Source organism: Geotrypetes seraphini, chromosome 10, assembly GCF_902459505.1.
Source record: "Geotrypetes seraphini chromosome 10, aGeoSer1.1, whole genome shotgun sequence".
Classification (NCBI taxonomy): domain Eukaryota; kingdom Metazoa; phylum Chordata; class Amphibia; order Gymnophiona; family Dermophiidae; genus Geotrypetes; species Geotrypetes seraphini.
Window position 1 is genome coordinate 46,545,821 of NC_047093.1, and position 17,847 is coordinate 46,563,667.

At 43.7% G+C, this 17,847-nt stretch overlaps 1 protein-coding gene across 7 annotated transcripts in view; it reads left to right on the top strand.

Moving 5' to 3' along the window:
* Positions 1–576: 576 nt before the first annotated feature.
* The window catches only part of LOC117368064 (c-Myc-binding protein-like), a 41,457-nt gene continuing 24,186 nt past the window's right edge, over positions 577–17,847 (top strand). For 4 of the 7 annotated variants that reach the window (XM_033961338.1, XM_033961339.1, XM_033961341.1 and 1 more), the window contains exons 1-2: positions 614–735; positions 17,242–17,361. The gene's annotated coding sequence lies outside the window, so the exon portion shown is untranslated. Of the gene's footprint in view, positions 592–613; positions 736–17,241; positions 17,362–17,847 lie in introns of those variants that run through there. The other 3 variants (XM_033961340.1, XM_033961343.1, XM_033961344.1) reach the window with 3 other exon arrangements.

Below are 17,847 nucleotides of genomic sequence, written 5' to 3' on the forward strand. Positions count from 1 at the left end.
TCCAATCCTAACATGCATAATCAACATTCTACCCTCCAAACTTTAGAGGGAAAGTTCTAAACATGGGCTAGCATTAAGAAATTTTATTTGACTACCTATCCTGTTTTTAATAATTGCCTTTAGTGCTAGATCAAATTCTTAATAAAACTTGAAACTTGATGTCTCACTACATAGGGATCTGTGTTTAAAAAAAAAAGCCCAACTTGTGGTGAAATAACACTGTGTCTCGAAGTGGTACTCATGTTAATTTATTATTATTTTTAAATTTATATACCACATATCCTAAGTGGTTTACATTCAGGTACTTTATCATATTTCCCTATCTGTCCCGGCAGGCTCAAACTCTATCTAGTGTACCTGGGGCTATGAGTAGATTAAGTGACTTGCCCAGGGTCACAAGGAGCAGAGAGAGATTTGAACCCACAACCTCAGGGTGCAGTTACCAAAATGGCTGACAGGTATTGCAACAGGAAAAAGTGTTCTGCCATTGTATACAACCATGAGCGGCCTTCGGTGCAGCATCGCATCATGCATGGGAGGGGAAAGCATTCCTGTGTAGTGAACAACCAGAGGATTTACAGACGTGCTGTGGTATGCAAATTCTGCTCTGTTACCATGACCTTATATTTGTTTTCTTGTAGTGGTGCTAATGCTGTATGTGCCGGAAAAGAGGATGGTAGCAAACTCTGCACCGTGGACATCTTCCACTAAACCGCAGCAGCTATGTCAGAGATGGTATGTAAATTATTTTGACGCGTTCTGCAGCTTGTCAAAGGCAGAAACATGCTGTGAGCTTCAGCCCAGTAGGAACTCAGCTGCGGTGCTGGTACAATCGGTTGGAACAACGAGTGCTCCTTATCCTCCTGAGGAGCAGACAGGCAGAGTGCTGACCCCGACATGGCCTGTTCAGACCTCCACTTACAGAAATACAATTCTCTTTCCAGCTTCTCAGAGCATGTTGTTGCTGATAGTACTGTCGTTTCGTGAACCCTGTTATATAGCAGGTATTCAGAATCAAAGGTATCAGGGTAATATTAGATATGGGAGTTTTGGGTAAAAAGATAATCCCGTCGGTGTGGACCACTGCGGCGGCTCCCTCCTATTGGGCCTAGAGAAATAGACTTCATTCACTGTTGCTTTTGGAGCGGAGAGAAGCTATAGCCAGTTATAAGCGCAAGCGACATTTCCTCCAGATCTGGGATCCCTACATTCAGTCCTTGGCCCCTAGGGCACGCAGTGAGATCCTGAACTCACTATCCTAAGGCTGCGGTTGCCGGGGTGGGGGTGGGGGGGTCGACGTTGGCGCGCAAGAGTTGGGTTTTTTTGTTGTTGTTGTTGCTGCTTTCTTCTGCTCTATTAGGGATGGGGTTTGCTCGTCTTCCCGCTTTTGGGACAACGGGCACACTACTACGGAGGACTGCCAGAGTCTGAAGTTCTCCGAGTTTCCTGTTATGAGCTGTTTTGGAAGGGGTTGGGGGTAGGGGGATGTTCTATGGGTTTTTGAGCTATTGGTTTCCCTTTTCCTACTGGTTTGGCGGCAACAGTGCCTCACTATGTTTTCTGTTTTTTTGTGGGGCTGTGGTCCTATCAATAGCTGTTATTTAGTCTATTGTTTAACACGGTGGATTCGCCCTGGTCTGGGAGGGGGTGGAGGGTGGGGTGGGGTTGCATGCAGTTTATTCTTGGTTATTGCTCTAAGATGTACGGACTTTGTTCTGGTTTGGGGCTTTGCCCGGTGTGTGAATTTGTGCTGTATTTCAAAAATCAATAAAAAATTGTTCTACCTTAGATATGGGCACCCAGAAATATATATTTTTTCATCTTCAGCTTTTTTTGGTTTGAAATAAATATAGTTAAAGAATGTGCACTATTTGCACATAGGGTACATTCTATAAATCTGCATGCTCAAACTTATACTTCAGATTAGATTCTATATATGGCACCTAAATAAATTGGTGCTGAGAATTATTCTATAAACAGCTCTCAAAGATTTGCACCATTTATAGAATAGTGCTTAGCACCGGGAGCCACATCTAACCTTAGGTGTGGTGCAAATCTTCATACCTAAATTAAGTGTGGATCCCTCCCCCCCTTTATTTTATTTTTTTAACTATATCTGTATTGAGCAGAGAAAAGCAAACAAACCAACAAGTTACAAAACATGTGCAATATATCACAGAAAAATCTAGATCACGTTTTAAGGCGTATTTCATCCTGGGAGCAGAGGACCGGTTTGGCACATATGGAGGAAGCTTAGCTGTTATGTGTCCCGGCGCCATGTCGTGCAAGGATTTGAACACTAGCATCAGGCCCTTAAAGACACAATGTTTGGCCATGGGCAGCCAGTGAGCCTGGGATACAGGGTTGCGGGCACGGAGACTTTTTTAGAAGCCTGATGGCTGCATTTTGAACATGCTGGAGATGTCGTACATTCTTCACTGTGAGACCATTGAATAGCGCATGGTAGGCATAGAGTAGTTGGGCGAGATCAGACTCTGAAAAGAGGTTCCTTATTTTTCAGAGTTGTCACAGGTAGTAAAATGAAGAAGATACCACCTGAGAGATCTGGTTGGAAAGCGACAGGTTCCAATCACGGAGTATTCCTAGGCTGCGCACTTGGTCGTTTGCAATTATAATAGTCTGACATCAGTTAGGCACCTGCATTTACACTGGCCGTTAAGCTTGTAGTCTGTAATGGCAATTACACATGTAATTGTGTGTAATTGTGATTAATTACATATGTAATTGCCATAATAGAATTCACATTTAGGGATCCTTTTACAAAGGTGTGTTAGGGCCTTAACATGTGGAATAGTGTGCACTAAATTGCCGCACGCGCTAGGCCTTAATGCCAGCATTGAGCTGGCGTTATTCTAGAAGCGTACCACGCGGTAATTTTGTGTGTGTGCTAAAAACGCTAGCGCACCTTAGTAAAAGGAGCCCTTAGTGTGTTCTATCGGGATGCCTTAATTTAGATGTCCTTTCTTGAATTTACCCTATAGTGCACATTCAAACTAGCATGCATTTGCACATATGCATACTAAGAGGAAAAGTGCACACTAATCCTCTAATTCTATAAACTTGGGTGCCCAACTTAATACTTTGTATGCAAAGCTGGGTGACCAATTTATAGATTAAGATCAGTTGTGCATGCAACTTAATTTAATAACTGGTTGCTAATTGGAGTTAATGGAAAATTATTGGCTTAAATTGGTGTTAATTGGCATTAATTGGCACCAATAAGCAGTTGCTCATGCAGCTGATCTTAGTTGCTATTCTAGAAGCTGCACGCTCATTTTCTGTCATGCACAAGTTCTATCGACTCTATCGACAAGGGATCCAAGAGGAAAAAGAACAAGGAACCGGTGTGGCTCACTGCAGCGGTGAAGAAAGCGATCAGAGACAAGAAGACTTCATTTAAAGAATGGAAAAGGTCGAAAACGGACGAAAACTGGATAAAGCAAAAACAGCATCAAAGCAGGTGCCATAAGGCGGTAAGAGGGGCCAAAAGAGACTATGAGGAAAAAATAGCCAAGGAGGTAAAAAACTTCAAGCCGTTCTTTTGATATATTAAGGGGAAATGAAGGAAGCAGTTGGATGACCATGGAATAAAGGGAGTGCTAAAGGAAGACAAAGCCATCGCCAAAAAACTGAACACATTTTTTTCCGTCTGTGTTTACCGAAGATGATATACACATCATACCGGAAGCTGACAGGCTATACGTGAGAAATGAAGATGGGAAACTGACAGGGTTGACAGTCAGTCTAGAAGAGGTATGCAGGCAGATTGTTAGGCTTAAAAATGATAAATCAACGGGACCAGATGGCATCATCCGAGGGTAATCAAGGAACTTAAAGGGGCTATAGCTGAACTGCTTCAACTAATAGCCAATATGTCGATCAAATCAGGAAGGATTCCAGAAGACTGGAAGGTGGCGAATGCTCTGCCGATTTTCAAGAAACGTTCGAGGGCTGATTCGGGAAACTACAGACCGGTGAGTCTGACCTCAGTACTGGGAAACATGGTAAAGGCACTGATAAAGGACCGCATATTTGAACACCTTGACAGACACAATCTGATGAGGACCAGCCAGCACGGCTTCAGCAAAGGAAGATCTTGCTTGATGAACTTGCTGTACTTCTTTGAGGGAGTAAACAGACAGATAGATAAAGGCGACCCAGTCGACATTGTATATCTGAATTTTCAGAAGGCGTTTGACAAGGTTCCGCATGAAAAACTACTTCGAAAAATTGCGAGCCATGGAATCGAGGGTGAAATACTCAAGTGGATTAAAAACTGGCTGGCGGATACGAAACAGAGAGTGGGAGTAAATGGACAATTCTTGGACTGGAAAAGCGTCACCAGTGGAGTGCCACAGGGTTCAGTGCTTGGGCCCATGCTCTTCAACATATTTTTAAATGATCTGGAAACTGGCACAACAAGTGAGGTAATTAAATTTTCAGACAATACTAAGTTATTCAGAGTAGTGAAGACGCAGGAGGATTGTGAAGATCTGGCCTTGGGCATGCACTGCTTTCATTGTATGCTAATAGATCTCATGCGTATTCATTGGGGAAATCCTGAAAACCCGACTGGATTGTGGCCCTCGAGGAGGGACTTTGACACCCCTGCCTAGGCACATATACCTGGCTTTTCTCAAAAAATGTAAGTCTCCCTCCAATTTAGGAATCAAGGAAACTCTTATATCTTGGCATCCCAAGTCCTCTAAATTTTCTTCACACTTCTACCTCTAACCCTCTGTTGTAGTTCCTTCCTATTTCTCCTACTGTAAACCGCGTCGAGCTCTACGAACGTGGAGATGATGCAGTATACAAACCTAAGGATTAGATTAGATTAGATTAGATATACTACGTCCCTTATCAGTGAACGACATTGGTTCGAAATAACTACCCATCCCTAGGCTGTATCATTGGCAGAAGCCATAGCTCTTGAGCATTTCTTAAGTGGCAGAGGGCATGAAAAACAGCTGCAGGTCGACATTCAAGAGAGGCATGAGAGGATCCCCCTCTCAAGTTTTAATAAAGGACACATATCTGATATGCTTAGAGCCTTGGCTACAGAACAATAGCAGGGAAAAGGTTGGTGACATTCCTGTATTCAACAGCCCCAGCCAGTCTCCAAAATAGTGCAAAAATATTTTTTTTCTCAGTCCAACACATAGTTTAGTCTAGTTTAGCTCTGGGAAAGGACTGTATATCAAAGTTAAAGGCATGTATTTACATCAGCAACATGGGTTAGTTGAAAGATGCCAAAGTGATACCCTGTGCTATATCAGAATGCATCACAAAGTAACATCATTTTGCTGTGTTCTATCACAATATGTCACACACTGAAACTTTTATCTTGATAAACCAGTAGAAATTTGCTGATGAATTATCTGTTCAGCTACAATAGATTTTGCCTCGGCTAAGCCAGCCTGGCAACAAAAGTATGTTTGTAGGTAATTCCAAAATTGAAGATATTAGAAATTTCATACAGTTTTTTCTGATTCTTCAATTGTATACATTATAAAGTTTGAAATGTCAATAAAGATTTACAAAAAAAAGAAAAAAAGAAATTTCATTGCTTATTTTATCGAGATCTGTTCATCCTGAGAGGTAATAACTTACAGAGAAGCACTGCCATTGCGTAAGAGAAACCCTAAAAAATGGAAAAGTGGAATTCAAGAAAACAAAGCAAAACCATAAGTCGGAGAAGATTTAAAAGAAAACCTTGACAACAATAAATGAAACAGGAATAATTAACACATTTCAAACATACAATTTATACACATAAACACTTTAATTCTAGAAAGTTGTACACCCAGCTTTTTGCTGAACATACAAAGGGCTAGATTCACTAAGCAAACTGATCGTGTACCGATCGGTTTGCGACCCCTTTGTGACCGGATTTCCCTCTGACCCAATTCACTAACCTGTGTACCGATCCGATTCCGATCCGTGCATGCAAATGAGGGGAAACGGCATGCAAAGTAGGCAGGGACGCGATTCAGTAAAAAAAAAAAAAGAGGGACACCGATTGGGCTGACCGATCCAAAATAAGCAACTGCTGAGGACCAGTCGCTGAGGTCCTTTCCAACTGCCCTGCCTTCTGCCACCCTGCTCTCTGCCCTGCTTCTCTGCTCTCGGACCCAATTTGCTGCCTGCTCCGATCTCCTGCTCTCAGCCCTAATCTCCTGGTCACACCCCGAATCTCTCCTGCTGCCCCGACTCTCCTGCCCTTCCCCGCAGTGCAAGCCCGTGGTTTTAACCCACAGGCTTAAAGCGGGCTAAAACCACGGGCTTGCAAAAAAAAAAAAAAAGTTTCCTTTTGAGAGCATGCACAGACCATCTACAGGCAAGGAAGATGGTCTGCGCATGTTCGAGGATCGCTCTCTAGTGGTCAGAGTGGTCGACGGGTGCGTGCCAATGATCGTCCCCATTTGCATGCAGGCCTTTGGCGAATTCGTCGGCCTGCATTCAAACAGACACGGATCGGACATGGATCGAAAGTTAGTGAATCTAGCCCAAAGTTATGCATGTAAGTTATAGAATGGTATGAGTTGTACGGGTAACTTAATAGAGCAATTAGCTGCTAATTGGCATTAATGACCAATTATGGGCTATAATTGATCATAATTGGCACTAATTAACATAACTGCCATTAGCCAGTATTATTTAAATTGCACATGCAAAATGTGTGAATTTGGGGGAGGGGAGCATGGGTGGGTCATGGGTGTACCTAGCACCTTGGTATAAGATACTAGCAATGATGCATCAAACTGCTTTATAGTTAGGCATGAGCATTTACACCAGTCATTGAGCCGGCGTAAGTGCTCACACCTAAAGTTAAGTGCGTAAATGTGGACTTATGCTGGTATTCTATAATGGCAATCATTTATTTACTAGTCTTTAAGCCCGTTACATTAACGGGTGCTAGAATAGATGTGTCTGTCTGTCTGTGTTTCTTTCTCTCTCTCTTCTTGGCCGCTGTCTGTGTCCTTCTGTCTTTCCCCCCCCCCCCCCCCCACTGAGCAAAGCTGTCTGCCCCCAGCACCCCCTCCCCCCAAAGCAACCCCCTTTCCCTCTCCCTGACTGTCTCTCCATGGTCCCCCTTCTGTATTCCCCCCAGAGTAAAGCTGTCTGCCCCCCAGCACACACCTCCCCCCAAAGCAGCCCCCTTTCCCTCTCCCTAACTGTCTCTCCATGACCCCTTCTGTCTTCCACCCCAGAGCAAAGCTGTCTGTCCCCAGCACACCTCTCCCCCCAAAGCAGCCCCCTTTCCCTCCCCTATCTCTCCATGACCCCTTCTGTCTTCCCCCTAGAGCAAAGCTGTCAGTCCCCAGAATACCCCTCCCCCCAAAAGCAGCCCCCTTTCCCTCTTCCCCTGTATTGTTCCCGTTCTTACCCTCCCTCCATCCCGGCGTCTTATGGCCAGCTCCTCTTCAAAGCATCCTGCGATCGTGGCTGGCGTTAGCGAACCTCGCAGGCTGCTCTCCAACTCGGTAGCACGTTCCCTCTGACGCGATCCCGTGCATCAGAGGGAACGTGCTATTGAAGTTGGAGAGCGTCCTGTGTGGTTCGCTAAAGCCGGCCACGATCACAGGCTGCTTTGAAGAGGAGTAACATAGTAACATAGTAGATGACGGCAGATAAAGACCCGAATGGTCCATCCAGTCTGCCCAACCTGATTCAATTTAAAAAAATTTTTTTTTTTTTTTTTTTTCTTCTTAGCTATTTCTGGGCAAGAATCCAAAGCTTTACCCGGTACTATGCTTGGGTTCCACCTGCCGAAATCTCTGTTAAGACTTACTCCAGCCCATCTACACCCTCCCAGCCATTGAAGCCCTTCCCTGCCCATCCTCCACCAAACGGCCATACACAGACACAGACCGTGCAAGTCTGCCCAGTAACTGGCCTTAGTTCAATATTTAATATTATTTTCTGATTCTAAATCTTCTGTGTTCATCCCACGCTTCTTTGAACTCAGTCACAGTTTTACTCTCCACCACCTCTCTTGGGAGCGCATTCCAGGCATCCACTACCCTCTCCGTAAAGTAGAATTTCCTAACATTGCCCCTGAATCTACCACCCCTCAACCTCAAATTATGTCCTCTGGTTTTACCATTTTCCTTTCTCTGGAAAAGATTTTGTTCTACGTTAATACCCTTTAAGTATTTGAACGTCTGAATCATATCTCCCCTGTCTCTCCTTTCCTCTAGGGTATACATATTCAGGGCTTCCAGTCTCTCCTCATACGTCTTCTGGCGCAAGCCTCCTATCATTTTCGTCGCCCTCCTCTGGAGGATCAGCGGCGGCAGCGGTTGGTGAGTGAGGGCGGGAGGAGGGAAGCTCCAGTGTGTTCCCTGCCGAGGACGTGAGCAGGGAGAGAGCTTGCCTGCGCTTCCTCCAGCGGTTGGTGAGTGAGGGCGGGAGGAGGGGAGTGGCCAGAGTGATCCCTGCTGCCGCGTTCTAAAATAGAATACAGCCACGGATCACAACTCACAGCGGCAGGGTTCACGCTGTTTTAAAAGCGCAAGCACGGGCAAGGTTTTATTATATAGGATTTTAAAACTTATTTCTCACCTAAAACCTAGGCAAGTTACAGCATAAACCAATCTCCATATACATGACAGGTATTCCATACTCTTTATAAACCTAATGCTGACCCTTATGATTTATCAAAGTGTTCAAATAATGAACGTTTGCGGAATCAGTTGGGTTTTAAGTAATCTATGAAAATGATCTATATTTCTGGACACACTTGTGCCATCAGGGGTACGGTTTCTTGAACCCCTGTGAATTTCTCTGGAAATTCAACTTCTTTTATCAAATAACCTCGCTATGGGTAGCTGCTTTCTCTGAGGCCTTATTTGGCTACAGGGTATAGAGGTAAATGCCTCAGATAGTGTGTTTTGAGAGATGTTTGTCTCCTTGTACTTATAATTTCCAGAGTTCTCATTTGCTCAATTGCACCTCCTTCAGGGCTGCAACTTTCTGGCACAGCTTAGCCACTAAGGTTTGCTAATTTTTCTCTCGGTCCATAGTCACCACAGTATCCACTACTTCTCTCTCAATCTATGGAATAGGCATAGCACTGTCCTGTATCCTCAAGGAGGCTATTTCTTTTTTTTGTGAATGCCTGATAGACTGTTAAGCCAGCCACTTCATTCATCTGGGCAAAAGACCTGACAGGTGGTTCAGGGATTTTCTTTGCTCTCTTTATCTCTGACCTCTTTGAGAAGCTGTAAAAGCCCAGGACCCTCAGGTGCATGATCATTCTATCAGCATGGGGAGCAGCTCTTACTAGTTCTATCATGGCAGTGGTTTTTCTTGAGGGTTCTTGGCCATCTTTTCTGACCACTATCCTAAGCAGAGCTTCTAGCCTCCAGAGATAATCTGAAAACTTTTCTCAGTGGCGTAGCGAGGGTGAGAGGTGCCCAGGTCGGAGGCACCCACCCTCTCCCGCCCTCTTCTCCACCCCCACCACCCCAAGCTCCTTCCCCCCCCCTGCTATGCGTGAACCGCCCCCCTTCCCCTGTACCTTTGTAATGTTCCTGGCATGAGCAGCAACCCCCAAGCTGCTGTCGTGCCAACATTGGCTCTTCCTCTGACGTCACTTCCTAGACATGAATCTAGGAAGTGATGTCAGAGGAAAAGCCAACACTAGTGCGACAGTAGATTGGGGGTTGCTGTTTGCGCCAGGAATTTTACAGAGGTACGGGGGAAGAGAAGCAGGACGCACACATGACAGTGAGAGAGTGGGGAAAGAGCCGGGAGGGGGGGGGAAAGCAGAGATAAGGACGGGTGCCTTCGCCCTCACCAAGAAGGTGATTGGACAGACCGCCCCCCCCCCCACCTCCTTTACAACGCCACTGGCTTTCCTCCCTCTTTTTGACATGTGCTTCTAAATCAAAAATACAGGTCAGGCTCATTTTCTGCAGTGCAAAATGTCCTTTCTAATGCTTCTAGGCACACCACAGCTGAGGCTTGGGGGTTTTCAGCTTTTACAGCCCCCACAAATCTCTAGAACTGGGCTCCTTAGGCTATCGCCTATTCATCAGAAGGGAGCCGAGGCCAGAGCGAGCAGGAGATTGAAGATGCTGCCTGCACCGGTGAACATTTTAAGAGGTACGGGGAGGGGTTTGCTTGAATGTTAGGGATAAGTAGGGGGGTGCATGGTGCAGTGATACCGGGTGCCACCGCCATGGGCGCCTCCCTCCTTCGCTACGCAACTGCATCCATGTGCTTCAAAAATAAGTGCCATGACCATCGAAAATACTAGGGGCAAAGAAGCAGAAATGATGTCTACAATGGGGTTGTGATTATTTTTGCCTTTTTCGCATAGACTTTAATGGGCAAAACCTTTAATCGGAGGGATTTCATAATCAAGCACCTATTTGGGGGCAGCATAAAAATTACATGTGTTGAGTAGAATAATTGTGAGCTGCCTTTTGCTGAAGAGATCTGTGAACCTGCTGCTCTAAGCACTTTATGCCAACAATAATGGTTCATAGACAACTCGGCGAAAGACAAAGGCGCGCGACAACTGAGCGCAAGACGGAGGCGCGCGCCGAAGAAAATTACAGTTTTTAGGGGCTCCGACGGGGGGGGTTGTTGGGGAGCCCCCCCAGTTTACTTAATAGAGATCGCGCCGGCGTTGTGGGGGGTTTGGGGGGTTGATACTACCATCACCAATCTACTGACCAAATCAATAGACACTAAAGTATTCCAAAAAGAAATCAAAACTCATCTCTTCAAAAAACACTTCCCATCAAAAGTATTAGAAAATGCTCTCATGACCACCCTACCACCACCACCAGCAACACCTTGAATCCGGACAGTATTATCTCCATTCGTCTAAACAACAGAATCCGGACAATATTATCTCTATTCATCTAAACAACCTATCACTATCTACTATCTGCTATCAATTTCTCCTGGAAAAGTCCAGAATAACAATTGTAACTTGACGCATTCTTGATTACATGTACTACAATGATACTGGAAATGTCCAGTCTTCTAACTTGTAATCCGCTTAGAACCGCAAGGCACAAGCGGAATAGAAATCACTAATGTAATGTAATGTAATGTAATGTAACCCTCCACATTTTACTGTAAACTTAACTTTTTCCCTAAAAACAGGGAAAAAGTGAAGTTTTCAGTAAAATATGGGGGGTTACAACCCCCCACACTCCCGATCTCTATTAAGTAAAATGGGGGGGTTCCCCCCCACGCCCCCCGTCGGAGCCATAAAAACTGTAATTTTCTGCGGCACGCGCCTCCGTGCTGCGCTCAATTGTCTGCGTGCGCCTTTGTCCCGGCGCACTTTTGACTTGACACCAACAATAATAGTATTACAGACCTAAGCAAGACAGACTCATCCTTTTCTGCTTTTACTGGGTAGGAAGCCAAGGATGCAGGCAGGGATCAGCGGGATCTTGAAAACAAAGGAGTAATGGTGAGAGCAGCGAGGCAAGGATATCGAAATTGGGCTGATTGAGTTAGATAAAGCAGTCTGTCTGGCAGAATTGAGAAATCTTAAAAGAAAACCAAAAAAAAACAAAAAACAGGTATGTTTTTATGGCCGTTTGGTCTGTAAGTCTGAATATACAGCTTGCAAATGATTAATATCAAAGTGTTTCAAAAGTACTGGGAAACGTACTCAGCACTAGGCCAAGACCCAAGATAGAAACTCAAGCGATGTGACCTCTCCGGTTTCTGCACAGCATCACATTCTTTCTCAGCAAATATTTCTGTACTTTTACAGCTATACTTTATGAAATGGTTGAATATGAATAGAAGGCACTTTTTATTATTTTTTTTTTTTTTGTGCATAAGATAGATGTGTGCACTGCTAGATTTCAGGTAGTATAGCTGAGTAAAAGTATGCATGCTTTTTTTCCATTCTGTTTAACTGGTGCAAGTGACTGTGATAATGATCAGAGATGAATGCCTGTGAGGCTATAGTGACCATGTCATTGCTTTTGCTTGCGCTGCATGCCTACATGGAAAAAAAATGTTAGCAAGTTTGCTCATTTTTAAAAATAGAACCTTTTTATTATTAGATTCTGACTGGGGTTACCACAAATTGTGCAATATACCCACAATGCATTATGAATGCACTGTAATAAAGGAAATCTTATATACAAAAAAAAATCATTCTATTTAAAGAGGTCAAGTTTCAAAAATGATTTAAAAAATCTAAAGGAACAGTTTTTTGCCTCACTATTTAGTTATATATTGGGCTACTGGACAACATAGTGGCAGTGTGAGGATGGGAGGCACCTGGGGCGGTGCTGACCCCTCTTCCCCCGTGTCCTCCTTTCTGCCCACTCCCCCCCCCCCACTTCCCAAGCCACACTCCCGTCCTCCCTCCACCCATACCTCATTAAATTGTCAACTTCGCGACAGCGTTGGCTTTCCTTCTGATACCACTTCATGACCCCGTGGCCCAGAAGTGATTTGAGAAGGGGAACCGGGCCGGCACGAGCAGCAGGCCTGAGAAGTTGCTTGTGCCGGTGACGATTTAAAGAGGTACAGGGGTGGGGGAAGGGAGGGCATGAGCATGGTGTAGGAGGGGCAGAGAGGTGCCAGTGCCCCCACCAAGATGGTGCCCAAGGCAGTCCGCCCCCACCTACCCCCCCCCCCTTACTATGCCACTGGTTCCATGACTATTGCTTGGAAATATATTTGTCTTGCTTTAAAATTTTTTTTAGAAAAAATCCACAACTAAAAGCAAAAGAGTGGCTTTCTTGTTTAAGTGCTCAAATTGGTAATCGGCTTGTTTTTCTTCTCTTTTTTGCTGTCATTTGTTCATTCTCCTTCATACTTCTCTTGGCAATCTTACACTATGAATGCCCTATAAAGTGGAGGAGTATCTTAATATTTAGACCAATGGGCTGAGTGCCAGGGAGCCTGGTTCAAATCCCATCTTTGTCATTTTGAGCAAGCCAACTAACCCTCCATTGTCTCAGGTGTCAACTTAGATTGTAAACCCTTATGGGCAGAAAAATACCCACAATACCTGCATGCAACTTTTCTTGAGCTACTAAGAATGGTATGAGCTAAATTAAAATATACAGTAGATATCAATGTAGCAGCATCCTTGGACTTGGGGCCTGACCTGGCAGGAGTGCCCAGGGCCAACTCTCTCAGACCCTTATACGTAGGGTGTGTCTGGTGCCTCCACTAAAAGTGTGTCAGCAGGGAAGATTTCCCTCCCTTTCCCCCAGGAAAACTCCCACAAACACTTCTATGATTTTGACTCAGGATTTTTCACTCTTCTATTTTCTTTGACCTGTTCTCCTGACAAGTTTCCCAGAACTTTCTCATTTTTCATTTGTAAAATATTTTTATTGAAATTTTAACATAAGAAATGTACATGAATAAATTAAAAACAAGGAGATTTTACAATTAAAATGTTATTTACATACAAATCATAGATGCAATGAGGACAAAAAGCATCTATGCTACCTAACCAAAGTACATATGAAGTCATTTATTCAAAGACAGTTATAAATACTCCCATTTAGACCAGGGACTAGATTAAAATTTGATTAAGAAAGACCATTAAAATTACATTTATATATTATACTTAATAATACCAGTTGGATAGTATCTATAATTAGGGTGAAGAAGAAATATTTGCTATTGGTGACCAGATTTTATTAGATTTAAAGCTTTAAGGGAATTGGTTTTACATTCATATTTATGAATCATCATAACCGTTGCCCACCAGAATGCTGTGTTCAATAACTGAGCTGATTTCCAATGCGAAAGAATCATTTGTATAGTGACAACAATTAATGTATCAAGTAATTTGGAATGCCATTTATTCAAGTCAACAAGCAAAGCAAGGGATCGAAACAGAACAATATCAAACGATAACTGAGACGAAATAAGTAATATAGTACCTACATAACTTTCTGAACGGAGAAAGCACCGTTACTTACATGTAACAGGTGTTATCCCAGGACAAGCAGGCAGCATACTCTCACGTGTGGGGACTCTCCAGCTTATGAAAAAGGGTTGGAGGGAAATATTGGCTTCTAAACTGAGAATAAATTTTGGAGAACTGTGTGACCGAACTGACTATTGCGTCTGGAAAGACTTTCCAAACAGTGGTGAGTTGTGAATGTATGAACTGAGGACCACATGGCTGCTTTACAGATGTCCTCAATAGGAGTGGAGCGTAGATGAGCGACTGAAGTTGCTTTTGTTCGCACAGTGTGTGCGGGGACACGACCCTCGAGCATCAGTCCAGCCTGATTACAGCAGAAAGAGATACAGTCCACAAGCCATGTGGAGATAGTTCTTTTGGAAATAGGGGTTCCTAGCCTGTTTGGCTGAAAAGATATGAACAGTTGAGTAGAAGATCTGTGAAGCTAGAGGTTGTGGTAAGATTGGATAGCATAGCTGGTTTTAAGAAAGGTTTGAACAATTTCCTGGAGGAAAAGCCCAGAGTCTGTTATTGAGAAAGACATGGGGAAGCCACTGCTTGCCTTAGATTGGTAGCAGGGAATGTTGCTACTTTTTAGGTTTTTGCCAGGGACTAGTGACCTGGATTGGCCACCGTGAGGACGGGTTACTGGGCTTGATGGACCATTGGTCTGATTCAATAAGGCTATTTTTATGTTCTTAAGCTTGGTTCTGTCCAAATAGCAAGTCAGAGTACGTTTGCATTTCAAGGTATGAAGAGCTTCTTCAGCAGGGATGTGTGATAATTAGTTTAGGTGTGCACAAGTATTTACTTCTAGCCTTTATCAAGCAGCTAAACAGGGTGATATTCGGATAAATTTAGAATAGCCTTTCTATAGTCCTAAATTTTTCCGGATTGTTATCTAGATAGAGGACTAGCCAGTTAAATGGTTTTGAATATCGGGAGGCTAATTCTAGGCTCTTTGTTATAGAATCCCCTTCTCCCCCCCCCCCCCAAAGCTTTCCAATGTTGTTTAAGAGCCATAGCAGGAATCACTGAAATCGAATCCATAATTTTTTTTGTATTTTTCACAACAGTAAACGTTTTCAGAACTGAAGAACAATGCTTGGAATTTTATTGCCATGTCCAGTACTAAGGTTATGAGACAGCTGTTCTAATAGCTACCTCTTGTTCTTTGCCCTTGTAACTTCTCAGGGAGATATTCCTGAAGTACTGTCTGTGATTCCTCTATAACCTGATGGACCTAGAGAGGAATAAATCTGCAGACCCCACATTCAGTCTGCAAACAGCCAGAAACAAGCTGACACACCCTAGTAAACAGGCATTTTGCCCATTCAAGCAGGCATTCTTCTCAATGCATGATATCTATGACTTGCTCACTGCATAGATATTACTCAGATGCACTGTGTCTTATCCAGCCCTGATGATTGCCTCAGATAACACAAAATTCAACAGGCTTTTATGCTTACTCAAAGACAACAATGAAATCATCACAAATTATCAGGATAGCACACAGGGCCTATTTCTTTCCAGAAAAGGAAAGTTGAGGGGGGAGAATCCCAAAGGTCAGTTGGATAGACCTCCCACCCAGACCGCAGATCCCATCATCTGCAAATAAGGATTCTCTTTGCATCTCGCCTGAGACAGGGAGATGAAATGGAAAACTATAGACAAAATATTTTAGGATAGATTCAAGAAGGGGCGTCAAAAGTTAGGCTAAAAAAAATGGAGTGCTAAACAAGTATTCTATAACAGCAAAATTGAGTGCTGAAGTCATTTATAAGATCGCTGATTGACCAGCTTTTCTTGATGTAAACCGCCTAGAACTCAATGGTATGGCGGTATACAAAAATAAAGTTTATTATTTTTATTATTGTATTGTATTGCCAAATGTACTGTCCAATGTAACTTCCGCGAATGTTGGCTTGTAACCCGTTCTGAATTCCTGGGAGAATGGGATAGAAATCGAATCAAATAAATAAATTATAGAACACTAGCGTAAGTCAGCATTTGAGTGTCTTACTTTATGTGTGAGCATTGATAGCACATCAAAGGCTGTGTAACTGCGCCTAAATACTGTCAGTTGCAGGTGTAACTGACAGGCTCCTAGGTGCCACTGAACGCGGGTGTCAATCACCTGCTAGGCACCATTTATAGAATTGCCTAAGTGTTCTTAGGTGCTGGTAGGCGTTAAAACCCTAGGCGCACTGTCATTTAGGCCAGGATTTGCTTGACCTAAATGAGTGCACCTAAGGTAGGCGGCTACCAGTGCCTAAGTGAAAACCATTCCCCGAATCTTCCCCGAATCCACCTCTAATCATGCCTACTTGCCGGTAGGTGCCTTGGTGTAGACGTCTACCTCAAAGTGGTAGGCACCTACCGAGTTGGGCTGCTACCAGCTAATTAATTTTTTTTAATACTTTATAAAGTGGTTTTTAATGGCACTTTCAATTATCAGCATTGATTAAGCCAATTAAAAAAAAAATTAAGTTAGGCACCTAGATTGGCTAGGTGCAATGATCTAGGTGCCTACCTTCAGGTGCCATTTATAGAATCTGGGCTTGATCTTTCAGGAACATTCGACCTTGTTGACCACTCTTTTCTACTCACTCGCCTAAAACAAATAGGCCTCACTGACACGGTCCTGGAACGGTTCACTTCCTAGCTAGGAAATTGATCCTACATGTTCATGTTTCACGACTCCCTTTCTACCCCTTTCAATCTTGGTGCAGGAGTTCCCCACTGCAGTCCCTTGTGACTTTGGGCACATTATTTAACTCTCCTTTACCCCAGGTACAACCCCCCCCAAAAAAACAACAAAACTTGATTGTAAGCTCACTAGGGCAGAGACAGTAGTTGCATATAATGTGAACAGTGAGGTATGTCTGGAAGTGCTATAGAAATGCTTAATAGTATTAGTCTTAACCACAGTTGTTAAAACTACTGTGGGAAATGTGTAGGCAGCTTCTGAATTAAAAGAGAAGCTAGCACGTTCTTTCAGCACTGCATGAGTAATGAGAGCAAAATGAGAGATTCAGGAGAAACTTTCAAGCTAAGAATTCACTTGAAGGTTCCCTAAACGTTCCACATCCGGGACTTTATGTAGCCTAGATTCTCATGGCCAAGCTATATTTGCAATGTGAAAGTGTCAACCTACATCCTCCTTTATTTCCAGAATTCAGCAGGATGCATGGGAAATCTATTTATAAGATGACTTTCTGGAGCTTTGGTAACAAAATCATAGCCAGCGCTCAAAAGCAGGTGCAAAGCGCCTAAGCTCTGTTCACTTTTCCCAACAGAAGAGACTATTTTAAAAGAACAGCATCCTGACGGGCTCTAAGGATGGCTGAGCTCCTTTCTATGCCCAGTGACTTCAGGCCACCGGGGACAGACTGAGGAAGTCCTGCTTTCATTGCCTGGTGAGCAGTTTTAGAGAAATTTTTTTTTTTTGAACAGAAAAGACAACTCAAGATAAATGTCTTCCTTTCAAATGGGTTCTAAAGGTACATTAAGCAGTGTGTGGTTTCCGCAGCACCATTTGAAGATTTGGGGGCTCCTTTAACTAAGCTGCGGTAGCGTTTTTCGCACGCGCTGCAGATTAGCGCACGCTAATCCCCGCGCTATGCGGAAAAACTAACGCCAGCTCAACGGAGGCGTTAGCGTCTAGCGGGCGCGGCGTTGTACCATGCGCTAAAACCGCTAGCCCAAGCTTAGTAAAAGGAGCCCTTGGTCTTTGTCGATCTCCCAGCATCCACATTTGTTTTCCCTAACTCAGCTTCGGACCCCTGAGGAAGACGTGTGTGTCGAAACACGGAGTGTGCTGGGTCTATTTCACCTCATGCATATGTGGATTCTTATACTGCATCGTCTCATTGATTGAATAAATGCCTGCATCAAGAACAATC